General features: G+C 45.8%; 17 non-coding genes across 17 annotated transcripts; all 17 read right to left on the minus strand.

Moving 5' to 3' along the window:
- Positions 1 to 6,307: 6,307 nt before the first annotated feature.
- Positions 6,308 to 6,379, minus strand: TRNAA-CGC (transfer RNA alanine (anticodon CGC)). Its single transcript has one exon. It is a non-coding gene; the product is annotated as a tRNA-Ala (tRNA).
- A 131-nt stretch (positions 6,380 to 6,510) lies between these two features.
- Positions 6,511 to 6,582, minus strand: TRNAA-UGC (transfer RNA alanine (anticodon UGC)). The gene has a single exon. It is a non-coding gene; the product is annotated as a tRNA-Ala (tRNA).
- A 923-nt stretch (positions 6,583 to 7,505) lies between these two features.
- TRNAV-CAC (transfer RNA valine (anticodon CAC)) lies at positions 7,506 to 7,577 on the minus strand. Its single transcript has one exon. It is a non-coding gene; the product is annotated as a tRNA-Val (tRNA).
- A 131-nt stretch (positions 7,578 to 7,708) lies between these two features.
- Positions 7,709 to 7,780, minus strand: TRNAA-UGC (transfer RNA alanine (anticodon UGC)). The gene has a single exon. It is a non-coding gene; the product is annotated as a tRNA-Ala (tRNA).
- A 922-nt stretch (positions 7,781 to 8,702) lies between these two features.
- TRNAA-CGC (transfer RNA alanine (anticodon CGC)) lies at positions 8,703 to 8,774 on the minus strand. The gene has a single exon. It is a non-coding gene; the product is annotated as a tRNA-Ala (tRNA).
- A 131-nt stretch (positions 8,775 to 8,905) lies between these two features.
- On the minus strand, positions 8,906 to 8,977 carry TRNAA-UGC (transfer RNA alanine (anticodon UGC)). Its single transcript has one exon. It is a non-coding gene; the product is annotated as a tRNA-Ala (tRNA).
- A 922-nt stretch (positions 8,978 to 9,899) lies between these two features.
- TRNAA-CGC (transfer RNA alanine (anticodon CGC)) lies at positions 9,900 to 9,971 on the minus strand. Its single transcript has one exon. It is a non-coding gene; the product is annotated as a tRNA-Ala (tRNA).
- Positions 9,972 to 10,102: 131 nt separating this feature from the next.
- Positions 10,103 to 10,174, minus strand: TRNAA-UGC (transfer RNA alanine (anticodon UGC)). The gene has a single exon. It is a non-coding gene; the product is annotated as a tRNA-Ala (tRNA).
- A 923-nt stretch (positions 10,175 to 11,097) lies between these two features.
- TRNAV-CAC (transfer RNA valine (anticodon CAC)) lies at positions 11,098 to 11,170 on the minus strand. Its single transcript has one exon. It is a non-coding gene; the product is annotated as a tRNA-Val (tRNA).
- A 1,107-nt stretch (positions 11,171 to 12,277) lies between these two features.
- On the minus strand, positions 12,278 to 12,349 carry TRNAA-CGC (transfer RNA alanine (anticodon CGC)). Its single transcript has one exon. It is a non-coding gene; the product is annotated as a tRNA-Ala (tRNA).
- Positions 12,350 to 12,480: 131 nt separating this feature from the next.
- TRNAA-UGC (transfer RNA alanine (anticodon UGC)) lies at positions 12,481 to 12,552 on the minus strand. The gene has a single exon. It is a non-coding gene; the product is annotated as a tRNA-Ala (tRNA).
- A 923-nt stretch (positions 12,553 to 13,475) lies between these two features.
- On the minus strand, positions 13,476 to 13,547 carry TRNAA-CGC (transfer RNA alanine (anticodon CGC)). The gene has a single exon. It is a non-coding gene; the product is annotated as a tRNA-Ala (tRNA).
- Positions 13,548 to 13,678: 131 nt separating this feature from the next.
- TRNAA-UGC (transfer RNA alanine (anticodon UGC)) lies at positions 13,679 to 13,750 on the minus strand. Its single transcript has one exon. It is a non-coding gene; the product is annotated as a tRNA-Ala (tRNA).
- A 2,147-nt stretch (positions 13,751 to 15,897) lies between these two features.
- Positions 15,898 to 15,969, minus strand: TRNAA-CGC (transfer RNA alanine (anticodon CGC)). The gene has a single exon. It is a non-coding gene; the product is annotated as a tRNA-Ala (tRNA).
- A 131-nt stretch (positions 15,970 to 16,100) lies between these two features.
- On the minus strand, positions 16,101 to 16,172 carry TRNAA-UGC (transfer RNA alanine (anticodon UGC)). The gene has a single exon. It is a non-coding gene; the product is annotated as a tRNA-Ala (tRNA).
- Positions 16,173 to 17,094: 922 nt separating this feature from the next.
- On the minus strand, positions 17,095 to 17,166 carry TRNAA-CGC (transfer RNA alanine (anticodon CGC)). Its single transcript has one exon. It is a non-coding gene; the product is annotated as a tRNA-Ala (tRNA).
- Positions 17,167 to 17,297: 131 nt separating this feature from the next.
- On the minus strand, positions 17,298 to 17,369 carry TRNAA-UGC (transfer RNA alanine (anticodon UGC)). Its single transcript has one exon. It is a non-coding gene; the product is annotated as a tRNA-Ala (tRNA).
- Positions 17,370 to 18,443: the final 1,074 nt, after the last annotated feature.

Raw genomic sequence — 18,443 nt, forward strand, 5'->3', positions numbered from 1 at the left:
GCTATCCATACATGTTATCCGGGGATACGGTACCCCTTCTAACCTTTGTGCAATGACGTGCAATCCATACTGGGCCTAACACCGTCTGAGCCTGCCTCATGCTGTATAGACATATATTTTGAATGTGTACACTATCCATACATGTTATCCGGGGATACGGTACCCTTTCTAACCTTTGTGCAATGACGTGCAATCCATACTGGGCCTAACACCGTCTGAGCCTGCCTCATGCTGTATAGACATATATTTTGAATGTGTACGCTATCCATACATGTTATCCGGGGATACGGTACCCCTTCTAACCTTTGTGCAATGACTTGCAATCCATACTGGGCCTAACACCGTCTGAGCCTGCCTCATGCTGTATAGACATATATTTTGAATGTGTACGCTATCCATACATGTTATCCGGGGATACGGTACCCTTTCTAACCTTTGTGCAATCACGTGCAATCCATACTGGGCCTAACACCGTCTGAGCCTGCCTCATGCTGTATAGACATATATTTTGAATGTGTACGCTATCCATACATGTTATCCAGGGATACGGTACCCTTTCTAACCTTTGTGCAATCACGTGCAATCCATACTGGGCATGAGAACGGCTGGCGAGCTGTTAAGCAAGCTACAGCACCTGTCCAGACAAGTACAGGGATTCCCTAGCGAGGAGACTTATTTGATTGTTTTCTATGTTGGGACAGCAATTTTTGGGGAGCACTATACTCTGGAGAATGATAGATGGGGCCCACCATACACTGGAACATTCCAAAGGTGGACATCAGACACTGGAGCAGCATTTACAGGGCCCATTATACACTAGAGCATTAGAAATGGGGCCCATTATGTTTGGAGCATTATTTGGGCCCATAAGGCTGGTTTCACATTAGCGCTTTTGTGCGCAGCGCATCGGGCGCACCAGCGTTTTTTTGTCTTTCGCGCCAGGCGCGTCAGACGCAACATGTTGCATTTTTGGTTCCGCCCTGTCTCGTTAAAACAACGCATGCGCACGGAATGCGCACGGAATGCGCAAAAACACCACATTGGAGCCTATGGGAGCGCAATACTTGCGCATGGTCTTGCGCACGCTTGCGTTTTTATGCGCATGCGTTTTTTAAATAAACATGACTGAAATTTGGTCTAGACAGTAAAAAAAAAAAAAAAAACCAAGGTGATAAAATGGTGTGGGCACTGGGATTCCACAATACTTTAAGGATTGCTCACTAGTGGACACACAGCACAAGCTGCACCAATGTAAGTATGAAAAACCTAATGTCTGGCTGAAATTTCAATACATTTCTATGTACTTATGTCTCTTTTTTTTTTTATTGCAGCATGTCTTCATCTGGTGAAGAATATGTCCCCGGGACAGGGCAAGAGGCAGAAGAAGTGAGTACTATGCTTCCGTATGGATTTGAAAAAATAAACACATGTGATTAATTTTTTCTGTTTAATTTTCAGACCTCATCCTCCATCACGCCACCACCACCGGAGGAACGGCAGGAGCAGCAAGGCCAAGTGCGGGCGGGTAGACGTGATGTAAGTACAGACGGACTGTTTTTTTTTTTTTTTTTTTTTACTTATTTTCTAGTCTGGTTTATTTATTTTTTTTTTTTTTGGTATTTTTTTTTTTTTTTTTTTTAAATTTTCATGGTTGTTTTTTTCGATGTTTGTTGCTTTTTTTGCATTTATTTTCATGTTTGTTTGTTTGGGTATATGGGCACGGGACTATGGGATGGAGGATATATATGATGGGTATATGGGCATGGGATAGAGGATATGTATGATGGTATATGGGCACGGGACTATGGGATGCCGAATATGTATGATGTGTATATGGGCACAGGCATATGAGATGGCGAATATGTATGATGGGTATATGGGCACAGGACTATGGGATGGAGGATATGTATGATGGAATATGGGCACGGGACTATGGGATGGAGGATATATATGATGGGTATATGGGCATGGGATAGAGGATATGTATGATGGTATATGGGCACGGGACTATGGGATGGCGAATATGTATGATGGGTATATGGGCACAGGCATATGAGATGGCGAATATGTATGATGGGTATATGGGCACAGGACTATGGGATGGAGGATATGTATGATGGAATATGGGTACGGGACTATGGGATGGAGGATAATTTTAAATTTCTATAACTAACCACAGTAGTTACTATGCCCGGGCAGCGCCGGGCTCTTCAGCTAGTTTTAGATATTTTTTATTTTAAAATCTTTCAAAGATTAATGTTTGTCTTTCTTTTCTAGGCTCCACAGCGGGAGGAGGACCTCGCCCTGGACAACGACGAGCTCATCCGTCTAGTCCAGGAGCGAGTCCCGTTGTGGGACACCCGTCACCAACTGCACTCGGACAACGTGGTGATCCGGCGGCTCTGGAACGAGGTGGCCGCATCGCTGATGGATGGCTGGGACAACGCCTCTCCCCGGGTCCGCAAGGATTTTCGTAAGTATTTAAATGCAGTGTGATGCAGCAGTGATCTTGGCCGGGATCACCCAACTGTGTGTGATGCTATTAACTCCATGGAGTTTCTATCATCACACACAGTTGGATGATCACAGCCTCCAGTGCATAGTCTTACTTTTTTTTTTTTTTCCATCACAGTGAACAAAGTCAGAACCCGTTGGCGCTCGATGAAGGACCGCTTCAACAGGGATATCCGTCAGGAGAATAAGGTTCGCAGTGGTGCTGCGGCAAGGACCGGCACGAAGTACCGATACCATCGTGCCTTGGCATTTTTAAGACCGGTCCTTGCCTCCCGAACGTAAGTATTTTCTAGTTGTATTGTGTTTTATTCTGTGCTTTTCTATTCCACAGGAGTTGGCGATTGTTAATTTATGGTAGTAATTTCTTTCTTCTCTTTTCACAGCACCTGGAGCAGCACCCTGCAACCTGGTCCCGAAGCGGTCCTTCATCAAGCTGCCCCGGACCCCTCCCAGCCATCCATCAGCGAGGAAGCACCTTGCAGGTCTGCACCACAGTCATCTGGAGACCAGGAAGCTGGTTGCTCAGGTGTTCCCCTGTCCCAGGTCTCTGCCACTGGTTTTGCGGGCACTTCCCGCCAGCAGCGGCAGAGGACCTTGGACAGGCCTCTCATGCCCGAGTTCGTTGAATTGAGCTCGGTCTTTCAGAGTAGCCTCAAGGCACTCTCCGATAGACTTGAGAGTGGTTTCCTCCTTTTGGACCAACGCTACAAGTCTATCGAGGGTCGCCTTGAGCGCCTGGAAGTCGACCTTGCCAGACCAGCGCATCATTTTTACACCCAAATAGCTCGGGACACGGCGGAACACCTTACCCCTGACCTCCAGTTGACTGTCATGCAGTCCTGCAACAATGCTTTTATGCAGGCTATGCAGCAGAGTAGGATTATGCAGCAGTCAGTGGTGGCATTTCCACCGGTGCCACCACTGACTCGTTTTACAGCATTACCTACTTCTGCTGCATATCACTGCTCAGCCACCACACTTCCAAGCCTCGCCGGACACCAATATACCGCCACAAGTCCGAGTGCAGCTGGACACTTACCCGCCAACACCATGCCAAGCGCTGCTCCTGCCTGGCCCACCACTGCTGCCGCCACCACCACTGGATGGCCCGTCGTCACCACCCCTGCCTGTAGCGCCGCCACCACCACCACCAGCGGGAGGACCACCCCGGTATGGACCGCCACAGCCACCACGCCTGCATGGCCCGCCACCACCTCATCTACTGTTTCCATTTTGAGATTGATGGCGGTGCTGAGAATTCGCCATCTGGACACTAGAATGCCAAAGGCGCACTCTACAGTCCTGCGAGCCCTCGTAAGCCTGTAGTTGAAAATTTTCTTGCGGTGGTCCAAGTCACGGCTGGAGTAAGCCTTCAGCAGGTTTGGGCACATCTGAAATGCCTCATCCCCAACCACTACAAATGGCAGTGGTGGAGTTTGGGTTTGGGGAAGAGGCCGTGCCAGTGGAAAATTGAAATGGTTGCCGTACAACCTCCAGCCCATATCAGAGTTCTTAAAAGTCTGGGAATCGTTGCCCCGTCCGAATGCCCCTATGTCCACCGCCACAAACCGGCAGTCTGCATCCGCAATGGCCATTAGGACTGTGGAAAAGTACTTCTTGTAGTTGTAGTACTCGGAGCCACTTCTTGCGGGTTTTGTGATGCGGATGTGCTTCCCGTCCACCGCTCCTAGGCAGTTCGGGAAATTGCAGACTGCCCAGAATTTCTCCGATATTTGAAGCCACTTTTCGGCAGTGGGCAATGGCAGAAACTCCGGACACAGAACATCCCACAGAGCCCTGCAGGTGTCGGCAACAATCCCGGATAAAGTAGAGATTCCCAGCCGGTACTGGAAATGCAGGGATGAAAGACTCTCTCTAGTTGCCAGGAACCTGCCAAACATAAAAAGAAAAAATAATTGTATTTCTGTCTTGGGTATTACTAAAAACACTGAAAATAAAAAAGTACATGGCCTAACTATTTTGCATGTTTTTTTAATACAACATAGCAAAAAAACATTTTATAAAGGCTTGGGATTAGTACATGACAGAAGAAAAACCATTATGCAAAAAAGCAATTTCCCAAAAATAATGTTCAAATTCAATAGCCAAAAAAAAACAAATTTTTTGGACCAAAAGAAAAAAAAAAAAAAAAGCCAAAAAAATTATGCAAACATAACAACATACATACCGTAAGGTGACAAGGAGCCTTTCTTCGGGAGGAATGGCACGCCGGAGCTGAGTGTCCCTTCTCCGGATGTTTCCTTCAACCATACCCAGCAAGTCAAGGAAGCTTTCCTGGGACATCCGTGTATAGTCAGCAAATTTCTCCGGGTTTTCCTGTAGCTCGCTGTACAGCGTGTGATATGCTCCACGGCTTGGCCGGAGTTCGATGATTGGATGCCTCCAAAACCGACGCCGCTGCCGTCTCTGCTGTCTCTCCCTCTCCCTTTCTTGCTGGCAACAAAAGACATACGCCTGAGACAGCGCAATGTCAAGATCCAGCTTGAAGCGGAAATTATCCAGACGCAGGTCCATCTTGACACCGGAAACAGCAGCAAAATCTGATGAATTCAGCAGTACAGGGTCTATAAAACATTCCAATGACACACGCCCACTGGTGACCCATTGGTGGTCAAGGATTTTTCTATTGTGAAATGTCACACCTAAAAACGCATGCGCATAAAAAACGCAACCGCATGCAAAAACGCATGTAAAACGCAAGTAACACTGCGTTATTTTGACGCATCAGCGTGCGCATGATGAAAAAAAAACGCACATTTGTTTTGCATTTTTCTTTGCGTTTTTTATGCGCACGATGCGCTGCGCAAAAAAACGCTAATGTGAAACTAGCCTAAGACAGTGGAGCTTCATCCATGGGGACCAACATATACTGTAGCATTATGTGGAGCTCATCATATACTGTTTCAAACATTATATGGGACCAATGATTTTGTATGGAGAAATAGATGGGCCTCGTCTTGAGATGTAAAAAGTGAGGTATTTTTCATTGTACTATACCGCTATTTCTCTGCCGTATCGGAGCATGATGAGTTGTAGTATGTGTTAAAGGGGCGCTCTTTCGCCCAGGGCACATGAAAACCTGCAGCCAGCCCTCCCCCCCCACAAATTTAGCCAAATAACCCCCATTTTTCAGTGCGTAACTTGTATTATGAAGTTAATTAAGGTTGACAAGCTTAAGTAAGAAGAATTGATGCTTTTGGCATTCAAATGGGCACTGTAGGTGTGTTTCCTGTCCTCCTCTCACTGCCGACTTTTATTCCCCATTGACTTACATTGGGTTTCGTGTTTCGGGACGACCCCGACTTTTCCCTATAATCGGACGATCTTGCTCAACCCGACTTTTGGAAAAGTCGGGTTTCACGAAACGAAACGCGACCCTAAAAAACCAAAAGTCGCTCAACTCTAAGCACAATCCTTCTGATTGTCCCTCTGCCAGTTTTCTCACCTTCCTGCCTCCTATATCATTAGCATAAAGTCTAAAAAGCTGTGCCACCCAATGTCAAGGTGTGTTGGTGGGAGGTTTAGGTTTGATCCCAATGAAGTTGAGCTGTCTTTTTTCAGAGTGGATGGTGAATACAGGAGGCAGGGGTAGAGCAAACCTTGGCTGGTAAGTGGTGAGAAAAGCAAATATCTTTGAGACTATATAAAAGCCTTGTCCTGCCAAGTGACATGTCAAAGCAAACAGTTTAAGCGGCAGAGATTCCTTGCGAGTCTTGACACTTAGCTTGAGTGGTGCGCTAGCCAAAGATGTCTAGCCAAGTTTGAAAACGGTTGGAGATGCTGGGGATTGAACCCAGGACCTCATACATGCGAAGCATGCGCTCTACCGCTGAGCTACATCCCCAAAAGTGTACTGGGAGCCTGGAGCACTCACACGTATTTACTTCACACAGCGGCTGCAGGAAGCGAACAAGGGTGAGAAAAAGTGACCACCAAATGGAAGTGCATTCCTTGCACATACATGCAGGCTGGCCATGGAGATGCCGGGGATTGAACCCGGGGCCTCACACATGCAAAGCGTGCGCTCTAGCACTGAGATACATCCCCAGTTACGAACTGTGTAAAAATGCAAGTTTTTTTTTTCAAACCTAGAATAACTTGCCATTTTGGAGTCGAGAGTAGTAACTGTACTTTCAAGTAACTTTTCAGAATACGCTGCAGTGTGTGTACATGGGAGATCAGACTATTTCAGACCCTTATATGTCTTGTATTCTGCATTTTCACTGGTTCTCCCCTCTGCAAACTCTAGCTCTACATTGTCAATTGACTCCAGGCTTTTCGGAGGAGACGAGCAACTCTGGGCTCTACCATACACAGCGCAGCACACAGAGAAGGTTTCCTGGCCTTCATTAGTCAACACACAGACAAACGCAGCAGAAGTGTGGAGTATATGACAGAGCAATAGTAATCAGTGTAGATGGTGAATCCAGCTCTAGGTTAAAGTAAAAGACGCGTGATTAAGCTCAGCACAATCCTTCTGATTGTCCCTCTGCCAGTTTTCTCACCTTCCCGCCTCCTATATCATTAGCATAAAGTCTAAAAAGCTGTGCCACCCAATGTCAAGGTGTGTTGGTGGGAGGTTTAGGTTTGATCCCAATGAAGTTGAGCTGTCTTTTTTCAGAGTGGATGGTGAATACAGGAGGCAGGGGTAGAGCAAACCTTGGCTGGTAAGTGGTGAAAAAAGCAAATATCTTTGAGACTATATAATCGAAAGTCTCCTTTATTTGCGTGTACTATTGATTTTGGCCAAGTTTTTTGAATGTCCAGTTCCCATTCAAATAATTTTACTGAGTGGGAAAAAGTGTTGCCCGTGGCTTAGGCAGTGTTAAGACCTTGCAATCGAGAAAGCCTTGTCCTGCCAAGTGACATGGCAAAGAAAACAGTTTAAGTGGCAGAGATTCCTTGCGAGTCTTTACACTTAGCTTGAGTGGTGCGCTAGCCAAAGATGTCTAGCCATATTTGAAAAAGGTTGGAGATGCTGGGGATTGAACCCAGGACCTCATACATGTGAAGCATGCGCTCTACCACTGAGCTACATCCCCAAAAGTGTACTGGAAGCCTGGAGCACTCACACGTATTTACTTCACACAGCGGCTGCAGGAAGCGAACAAGGGTGAGAAAAAGTGACCACCAAAAGGAAGTGCGTTCCTTGCACATACATGTAGGCTGGCCATGGAGATGCCGGTGATTGAACCCGGGGCCTCACACATGCAAAGCATGCGCTCTACCACTGAGCTACACCCCCAGTTACGAACTGTGTGAAAATGCAAGGTTTTTTTTTCAAACCTAGAATAACTTGCCATTTTGGAGTCGAGAGTAGTAACTATACTTTCAAGAAACTTTTCAGAATACGCTGCAGTGTGTGTACATGGTAAATCAGACTATTTCTGACCCTTATATGTCTTGTATTCTGCATTTTCACCAGTTCTTCCCTCTGCAAACTCTAGCTCTACATTGTCAATTGACCCCAGGCTTTTGGGAGGAGACTAGCAACTCTGGGCTCTACCATATACAGCGCAGCACACAGAGAAGGTTTCCTGGCCTTCATTAGTCAACACACAGACAAACGCAGCAGAAGTGTGGAGTATGTGACAGAGCAATAGTCATCAGTGTAGATGGTGATTCCAGCTCTAGGTTAAAGTAAAAGACGTGTGATTAAGCTCAGCACAATCCTTCTGATTGTCCCTCTGCCAGTTTTCTCACCTTCCCGCCTCCTATATCATTAGCATAAAGTCTAAAAAGCTGTGCAACCCAATGTCAAGGTGTTTTGGTGGGAGGTTTAGGTTTGATCCCAATGAAGTTGAGCTGTCTTTTTTCAGAGTGGATGGTGAATACAGGAGGCAGGGGTAGAGCAAACCTTGGCTGGTAAGTGGTGAGAAAAGCAAATATCTTTGAGACTATATAATCGAAAGTCTCCTATATTTGCGTGTACTATTGATTTTGGCCAAGTTTGTTGAATGTCCAGTTCCCATTCAAGTCATTTTACTGAGTGGGAAAAAGTGTTGCCCGTGGCTTAGGCAGTGTTAAGACCTTGCAATCGAGAAAGCCTTGTCCTGCCAAGTGACATGGCAAAGCAAACAGTTTAAGCGGCAGAGATTCCTTGCGAGTCTAGACACTTAGCTTGAGTGGTGCGCAGCCAAAGATGTCTAGCCATATTTGAAAAAGGTTGGAGATGCTGGGGATTGAACCCAGGACCTCATACATGCGTAGCATGCACTCTACCACTGAGCTACATCCCCAAAAGTGTACCGGAAGTCTGGAGCACTCACACGTATTTACTTCACACAGCGGCTGCAGGAAGCGAACATGGGTGAGAAAAAGTGACCACCAAAAGGAAGTGCGTTCTTTGCACATACATGCAGGCTGGCCATGGAGATGCCGGGGATTGAACCCAGGTCCTCGCACATGCAAAGCGTGCGCTCTACCACTGAACTACATCCCCAGTTACACACTGTGTGAAAATGCAAGGTTTTTTTTTCAAACCTAGAATAACTTGCCATTTTGGAGTCGAGAGTAGTAACTGTACTTTCAAGTAACTTTTCAGAATACGCTGCAGTGTGTGTACATGGGAAATCAGACTATTTCTGACCCTTATATGTCTTGTATTCTGCATTTTCACCAGTTCTTCCCTCTGCAAACTCTAGCTCTACATTGTCAATTGACCCCAGGCTTTTGGGAGGAGACTAGCAACTCTGGGCTCTACCATATACAGCGCAGCACACAGAGAAGGTTTCCTGGCCTTCATTAGTCAACACACAGACAAACGCAGCAGAAGTGTGGAGTATGTGACAGAGCAATAGTCATCAGTGTAGATGGTGATTCCAGCTCTAGGTTAAAGTAAAAGATGCGTGATTAAGCTCAGCACAATCCTTCTGATTGTCCCTCTGCCAGTTTTCTCACCTTCCCGCCTCCTATATCATTAGCATAAAGTCTAAAAAGCTGTGCAACCCAATGTCAAGGTGTGTTGGTGGGAGGTTTAGGTTTGATCCCAATGAAGTTGAGCTGTCTTTTTTCAGAGTGGATGGTGAATACAGGAGGCAGGGGTAGAGCAAACCTTGGCTGGTAAGTGGTGAGAAAAGCAAATATCTTTGAGACTATATAATCGAAAGTCTCCTATATTTGCGTGTACTATTGATTTTGGCCAAGTTTGTTGAATGTCCAGTTCCCATTCAAGTCATTTTACTGAGTGGGAAAAAGTGTTGCCCGTGGCTTAGGCAGTGTTAAGACCTTGCAATCGAGAAAGCCTTGTCCTGCCAAGTGACATGGCAAAGCAAACAGTTTAAGCGGCAGAGATTCCTTGCGAGTCTAGACACTTAGCTTGAGTGGTGCGCAGCCAAAGATGTCTAGCCATATTTGAAAAAGGTTGGAGATGCTGGGGATTGAACCCAGGACCTCATACATGCGAAGCATGCACTCTTCCACTGAGCTACATCCCCAAAAGTGTACCGGAAGCCTGGAGCACTCACACGTATTTACTTCACACAGCGGCTGCAGGAAGCGAACATGGGTGAGAAAAAGTGACCACCAAAAGGAAGTGCGTTCTTTGCACATACATGCAGGCTGGCCATGGAGATGCCGGGGATTGAACCCGGGTCCTCGCACATGCAAAGCGTGCGCTCTACCACTGAGCTACATCCCCAGTTACACACTGTGTGAAAATGCAAGGTTTTTTTTTCAAACCTAGAATAACTTGCCATTTTGGAGTCGAGAGTAGTAACTGTACTTTCAAGTAACTTTTCAGAATACGCTGCAGTGTGTGTACATGGGAAATCAGACTATTTCTGACCCTTATATGTCTTGTATTCTGCATTTTCACCAGTTCTTCCCTCTGCAAACTCTAGCTCTACATTGTCAATTGACCCCAGGCTTTTGGGAGGAGACTAGCAACTCTGGGCTCTACCATATACAGCGCAGCACACAGAGAAGGTTTCCTGGCCTTCATTAGTCAACACACAGACAAACGCAGCAGAAGTGTGGAGTATATGACAGAGCAATAGTAATCAGTGTAGATGGTGAATCCAGCTCTAGGTTAAATTAAAAGACGCGTGATTAAGCTCAGCACAATCCTTCTGATTGTCCCTCTGCCAGTTTTGTCACCTTCCTGCCTCCTATATCATTAGCATAAAGTCTAAAAAGCTGTGCAACCCAATGTCAAGGTGTGTTGGTGGGAGGTTTAGGTTTGATCCCAATGAAGTTGAGCTGTCTTTTTTCAGAGTGGATGGTGAATACAGGAGGCAGGGGTAGAGCAAACCTTGGCTGGTAAGTGGTGAAAAAAGCAAATATCTTTGAGACTATATAATCGAAAGTCTCCTATATTTGCGTGTACTATTGATTTTGGCCAAGTTTGTTGAATGTCCAGTTCCCATTCAAATCATTTTACTGAGTGGGAAAAAGTGTTGCCCGTGGCTTAGGCAGTGTTAAGACCTTGCAATCGAGAAAGCCTTGTCCTGCCAAGTGACATGGCAAAGAAAACAGTTTAAGTGGCAGAGATTCCTTGCGAGTCTGTACACTTAGCTTGAGTGGTGCGCTAGCCAAAGATGTCTAGCCATATTTGAAAAAGGTTTGAGATGCTGGGGATTGAACCCAGGACCTCATACATGTGAAGCATGCGCTCTACCACTGAGCTACATCCCCAAAAGTGTACCGGGAGCCTGGAGCACTCACACGTATTTACTTCACACAGCGGCTGCAGGAAGCGAACAAGGGTGAGAAAAAGTGACCACCAAAAGGAGGTGCGTTCCTTGCACATACATGCAGGCTGGCCATGGAGATGCCTCACACATGCAAAGCGTGTGCTCTACCACTGAGCTACATCCCCAGCTACAAACTGTGTGAAAATGCAAGGTTTTTTTTTCAAACCTAGAAAAACTTGCCATTTTGGAGTCGAGAGTAGTAACTGTACTTTCAAGTAACTTTTCAGAATACGCTGCAGTGTGTGTACATGGGAAATCAGACTATTTCTGACCCTTATATGTCTTGTATTCTGCATTTTCACCGGTTCTACCCTCTGCAAACTCTAGCTCTACATTGTCAATTGACTCCAGGCTTTTGGGAGGAGACTAGCAACTCTGGGCTCTACCATATACAGCGCAGCACACAGAGAAGGTTTCCTGGCCTTCATTAGTCAACACACAGACAAACGCAGAAGAAGTGTGGAGTATATGACAGAGCAATGGTAATCAGTGTAGATGGTGAATCCAGCTCTAGGTTAAAGTAAAAGACGCGTGATTAAGCTCAGCACAATTCTTCTGATTGTCCCTCTGCCAGTTTTCTCACCTTCCCTCCTCCTATATCATTAGCATAAAGTCTAAAAAGCTGTGCCACCCAATGTCAAGGTGTGTTGGTGGGAGGTTTAGGTTTGATCCCAATGAAGTTGAGCTGTCTTTTTTTCAAAGTGGATGGTGAATACAGGAGGCAGGGGTAGAGCAAACCTTGGCTGGTAAGTGGTGAAAAAAGCAAATATCTTTGAGACTATATAATCGAAAGTCTACTATATTTGCGTGTACTATTGATTTTGGCCAAGTTTGTTGAATGTCCAGTTCCCATTCAAGTCATTTTACTGAGTGGGAAAAAGTGTTGCCCGTGGCTTAGGCAGTGTTAAGACCTTGCAATCGAGAAAGCCTTGTCCTGCCAAGTGACATGGCAAAGCAAACAGTTTAAGCGGCAGAGATTCCATGCGAGTCTTGACACTTAGCTTGAGTGGTGCGCTAGCCAAAGATGTCTAGCCATATTTGAAAAAGGTTGGAGATGCTGGGGATTGAACCCAGGACCTCATACATGCGAAGCATGCGCTCTACCACTGAGCTACATCCCCAAAAGTGTACTGGAAGCCTGGAGCACTCACACGTATTTACTTCACACAGCGGCTGCAGGAAGCGAACAAGGGTGAGAAAAAGTGACCACCAAAAGGAAGTGCGTTCCTTGCACATACATGCAGGCTGACCATGCAGATGCCGGGGATTGAACCCGGGTCCTCACACATGCAAAGAGTGCACTCTATCACTGAGCTACATCCCCAGTTTCGAAATGTGTGAAAATGCAAGTTTTTTTTTTCAAACCTAGAATAACTTGCCATTTTGGAGTCAAGAGCAGTAACTGTACTTTCAAGTAACTTTTCAGAATATGCTGCAGTGTGTGTACATGGGAAATCAGACTATTTCTGACCCTTATATGTCTTGTATTCTGCATTTTCACCGGTTCTCCCCTCTGCAAACTCTAGCTCTACATTGTCAATTGACTCCAGGCTTTTGGGAGGAGACTAGCAACTCTGGGCTCTACCATATACAGCGCAGCACACAGAGAAGGTTTCCTGGCCTTCATTAGTCAACACACAGACAAACACAGCAGAAGTGTGGAGTATATGACAGAGCAATAGTAATCAGTGTAGATGGTGAATCCAGCTCTAGGTTAAAGTAAAAGACGCGAGATTAAACTCAGCACAATCCTTCTGATTGTCCCTCTGCCAGTTTTCTCACCTTCCCTCCTACTATATCATTAGCATAAAGTCTAAAAAGCTGTGCAACCCAATGTCAAGGTGTGTTGGTGGGAGGTTTAGGTTTGATCCCAATGAAGTTGAGCTGTCTTTTTTCAGAGTGGATGGTGAATACAGGAGGCAGGGGTAGAGAAAACCTTGGCTGGTAAGTGGTGAAAAAAGCAAATATCTTTGAGACTATATAATCGAAAGTCTCCTATATTTGCGTGTACTATTGATTTTGGCCAAGTTTGTTGAATGTCCAGTTCCCATTCAAGTCATTTTACTGAGTGGGAAAAAGTGTTGCCCGTGGCTTAGGCAGTGTTAAGACCTTGCAATCGAGAAAGCCTTGTCCTGCCAAGTGACATGGCAAAGCAAACAGTTTAAGCGGCAGAGATTCCATGCGAGTCTTGACACTTAGCTTGAGTGGTGCGCTAGCCAAAGATGTCTAGCCATATTTGAAAAAGGTTGGAGATGCTGGGGATTGAACCCAGGACCTCATACATGCGAAGCATGCGCTCTACCACTGAGCTACATCCCCAAAAGTGTACCGAAAGCCTGGAGCACTCACACGTATTTACTTCACACAGCGGCTACAGGAAGCGAACAAAGGTGAGAAAAAGTGACCACCAAAAGGAAGTGCGTTCCTTGCACATACATGCAGGCTGGCCATGGAGATGCTGGGGATTGAACCCGGGGCCTCACACATGCAAAGCGTGCGCTCTACCACTGAGCTACATCCCCAGTTACAAACTGTGTGAAAATGCAAGTTTTTTTTTTCAAACCTAGAATAACTTGCCATTTTGGAGTCGAGAGTAGTAACTGTACTTTCAAGTAACTTTTCAGAATACGCTGCAGTGTGTGTACATGGGAAATCAGACTATTTCTGACCCTTATATGTCTTGTATTCTGCATTTTCACCGGTTCTACCCTCTGCAAACTCTAGCTCTACATTGTCAATTGACTCCAGGCTTTTGGGAGGAGACTAGCAACTCTGGGCTCTACCATATACAGCGCAGCACACAGAGAAGGTTTCCTGGCCTTCATTAGTCAACACACAGACAAACGCAGCAGAAGTGTGGAGTATATGACAGAGCAATAGTAATCAGTGTAGATGGTGAATCCAGCTCTAGGTTAAAGTAAAAGATGCGTGATTAAGCTCAGCACAATCCTTCTGATTGTCCCTCTGCCAGTTTTCTCACCTTCCCGCCTCCTTTATCATTAGCATAAAGTCTAAAAAGCTGTGCCACCCAATGTCAAGGTGTGTTGGTGGGAGGTTTAGGTTTGATCCCAATGAAGTTGAGCTGTCTTTTTTTCAGAGTGGATGGTGAATACAGGAGGCAGGGGTAGAGCAAACCTTGGCTGGTAAGTGGTGAAAAAAGCAAATATCTTTGAGACTATATAATCGAAAGTCTCCTATACACTCACTGGCCACTTTATTAGGTACACCATCCTAGTAAGGGGTTGGACCCCCTTTTGCCTTCAGAACTGCCTCAATTCTTCATGGGAGAGATTCAACAAGGTGCTGGAAGCATTCCTCAGAGATTTTGGACCATATTGACATGATGGCATCACACAGTTGGCGCAGATTTGTCGGCTGCACATCCCTGATGCGAATCTCCCGTTCCACCACATCCCAAAGATGCTCTATTGGATTGAGATCTGGTGACTGAGGAGGCCATTTGAGTACAGTAAACTCATTGTCATGTTCAAGAAACCAATCTGAGATGATTCGAGCTTTATGACATGGCGCATTATCCTGCTGAAAGTAGCCATCAGATGTTGGGTACATTGTGGTCATAAAGGGATGGACATGGTCAGCAACAATACTCAGGTAGGCTGTGGCGTTGCAACGATGCTCAATTGGTTCCAAGGGGCCCAAAGAGTGCCCAGAAAAAATTCCCCACACCATGACACCACCACCACCAGCCTGAACCGTTGATACAAGGCAGGATGGATCCATGCTTTCATGTTGTTTACGCCAAATTCTGACCCTACCATCCGAATGTCGCAGCAGAAATCGAGACTCATCAGACCAGGCAACGTTTTTCCAATCTTCTACTGTCCAATTTCGATGAGCTTGTGCAAATTGTAGCCTCAGTTTCCTGTTCTTAGCTGAGAGGAGTGGTACCCAGTGTGGTCTTCTGCTGCTGTAGCCCATCTGCCTCAAAGTTCGACGCACTGTGCGTTCAGAGATGCTCTTCTGCCTACCTTGGTTGTAACGGGTGGCAATTTGAGTCACTGTTGCCTTTCTATCAGCTCGAACCAGTCTGCCCATTTTCCTCTGACCTCTGGCATCAACATGGCATTTCCGGCCACAGAACTGCCGCTCACTGGATTTTTTTTCTTTTTCGGACCATTCTCTGTAAACCCTAGAGATGGTTGTGCGTGAAAATCCCAGTAGATCAGCAGTTTCTGAAATTCTCAGACCAGCCCTTCTGGCACCAACAATCATGCCACGTTCAAAGGCACTCAAATCACCTTTCTTCCCCATACTGATGCTCGGTTTGAACTGCAGGAGATTGTCTTGACCATGTCTACATGCCTAAATGCACTGAGTTGCCGCCATGTGATTGGCTGATTAGAAATTAAGTCTTAACACACAGTTGGACAGGTGTACCTAATAAAGTGGCCAGTGAGTGTATTTGCGTGTACTATTGATTTTGGCCAAGTTTGTTGAATGTCCAGTTCCCATTCAAGTCATTTTACTGAGTGGGAAAAAGTGTTGCCCGTGGCTTAGGCAGTGTTAAGACCTTGCAATCGAGAAAGCCTTGTCCTGCCAAGTGACATGGCAAAGCAAACAGTTTAAGCGGCAGAGATTCCATGCGAGTCTTGACACTTAGCTTGAGTGGTGCGCTAGCCAAAGATGTCTAGCCATATTTGAAAAAGGTTGGAGATGCTGGGGATTGAACCCAGGACCTCATACATGCGAAGCATGCGCTCTACCACTGAGCTACATCCCCAAAAGTGTACTGGAAGCCTGGAGCACTCACACGTATTTACTTCACACAGCGGCTGCAGGAAGCGAACAAGGGTGAGAAAAAGTGACCACCAAAAGGAAGTGCGTTCCTTGCACATACATGCAGGCTGACCATGCAGATGCCGGGGATTGAACCCGGGTCCTCACACATGCAAAGAGTGCACTCTATCACTGAGCTACATCCCCAGTTTCGAAATGTGTGAAAATGCAAGTTTTTTTTTTCAAACCTAGAATAACTTGCCATTTTGGAGTCAAGAGCAGTAACTGTACTTTCAAGTAACTTTTCAGAATATGCTGCAGTGTGTGTACATGGGAAATCAGACTATTTCTGACCCTTATATGTCTTGTATTCTGCATTTTCACCGGTTCTCCCCTCTGCAAACTCTAGCTCTACATTGTCAATTGACTCCAGGCTTTTGGGAGGAGACTAGCAACTCTGGGCTCTACCATATACAGCGCAGCACACAGAGAAGGTTTCCTGGCCTTCATTAGTCAACACACAGACAAACACAGCAGAAGTGTGGAGTATATGACAGAGCAATAGTAATCAGTGTAGATGGTGAATCCAGCTCTAGGTTAAAGTAAAAGACGCGAGATTAAACTCAGCACAATCCTTCTGATTGTCCCTCTGCCAGTTTTCTCACCTTCCCTCCTACTATATCATTAGCATAAAGTCTAAAAAGCTGTGCAACCCAATGTCAAGGTGTGTTGGTGGGAGGTTTAGGTTTGATCCCAATGAAGTTGAGCTGTCTTTTTTCAGAGTGGATGGTGAATACAGGAGGCAGGGGTAGAGAAAACCTTGGCTGGTAAGTGGTGAAAAAAGCAAATATCTTTGAGACTATATAATCGAAAGTCTCCTATATTTGCGTGTACTATTGATTTTGGCCAAGTTTGTTGAATGTCCAGGCCCATTCAAGTCATTTTACTGAGTGGGAAAAAGTGTTGCCCGTGGCTTAGGCAGTGTTAAGACCTTGCAATCGAGAAAGCCTTGTCCTGCCAAGTGACATGGCAAAGCAAACAGTTTAAGCGGCAGAGATTCCATGCGAGTCTTGACACTTAGCTTGAGTGGTGCGCTAGCCAAAGATGTCTAGCCATATTTGAAAAAGGTTGGAGATGCTGGGGATTGAACCCAGGACCTCATACATGCGAAGCATGCGCTCTACCACTGAGCTACATCCCCAAAAGTGTACCGAAAGCCTGGAGCACTCACACGTATTTACTTCACACAGCGGCTACAGGAAGCGAACAAAGGTGAGAAAAAGTGACCACCAAAAGGAAGTGCGTTCCTTGCACATACATGCAGGCTGGCCATGGAGATGCTGGGGATTGAACCCGGGGCCTCACACATGCAAAGCGTGCGCTCTACCACTGAGCTACATCCCCAGTTACAAACTGTGTGAAAATGCAAGTTTTTTTTTTCAAACCTAGAATAACTTGCCATTTTGGAGTCGAGAGTAGTAACTGTACTTTCAAGTAACTTTTCAGAATACGCTGCAGTGTGTGTACATGGGAAATCAGACTATTTCTGACCCTTATATGTCTTGTATTCTGCATTTTCACCGGTTCTACCCTCTGCAAACTCTAGCTCTACATTGTCAATTGACTCCAGGCTTTTGGGAGGAGACTAGCAACTCTGGGCTCTACCATATACAGCGCAGCACACAGAGAAGGTTTCCTGGCCTTCATTAGTCAACACACAGACAAACGCAGCAGAAGTGTGGAGTATATGACAGAGCAATAGTAATCAGTGTAGATGGTGAATCCAGCTCTAGGTTAAAGTAAAAGATGCGTGATTAAGCTCAGCACAATCCTTCTGATTGTCCCTCTGCCAGTTTTCTCACCTTCCCGCCTCCTTTATCATTAGCATAAAGTCTAAAAAGCTGTGCCACCCAATGTCAAGGTGTGTTGGTGGGAGGTTTAGGTTTGATCCCAATGAAGTTGAGCTGTCTTTTTTTCAGAGTGGATGGTGAATACAGGAGGCAGGGGTAGAGCAAACCTTGGCTGGTAAGTGGTGAAAAAAGCAAATATCTTTGAGACTATATAATCGAAAGTCTCCTATACACTCACTGGCCACTTTATTAGGTACACCATCCTAGTAAGGGGTTGGACCCCCTTTTGCCTTCAGAACTGCCTCAATTCTTCATGGGAGAGATTCAACAAGGTGCTGGAAGCATTCCTCAGAGATTTTGGACCATATTGACATGATGGCATCACACAGTTGGCGCAGATTTGTCGGCTGCACATCCCTGATGCGAATCTCCCGTTCCACCACATCCCAAAGATGCTCTATTGGATTGAGATCTGGTGACTGAGGAGGCCATTTGAGTACAGTAAACTCATTGTCATGTTCAAGAAACCAATCTGAGATGATTCGAGCTTTATGACATGGCGCATTATCCTGCTGAAAGTAGCCATCAGATGTTGGGTACATTGTGGTCATAAAGGGATGGACATGGT

The sequence above is a fragment of the Dendrobates tinctorius genome, unplaced genomic scaffold (assembly GCF_039654945.1).
Source record: "Dendrobates tinctorius isolate UK_male_01 unplaced genomic scaffold, ASM3965494v1 ptg000011l, whole genome shotgun sequence".
In the NCBI taxonomy this organism is placed as follows: Eukaryota; Metazoa; Chordata; class Amphibia; order Anura; family Dendrobatidae; genus Dendrobates; species Dendrobates tinctorius.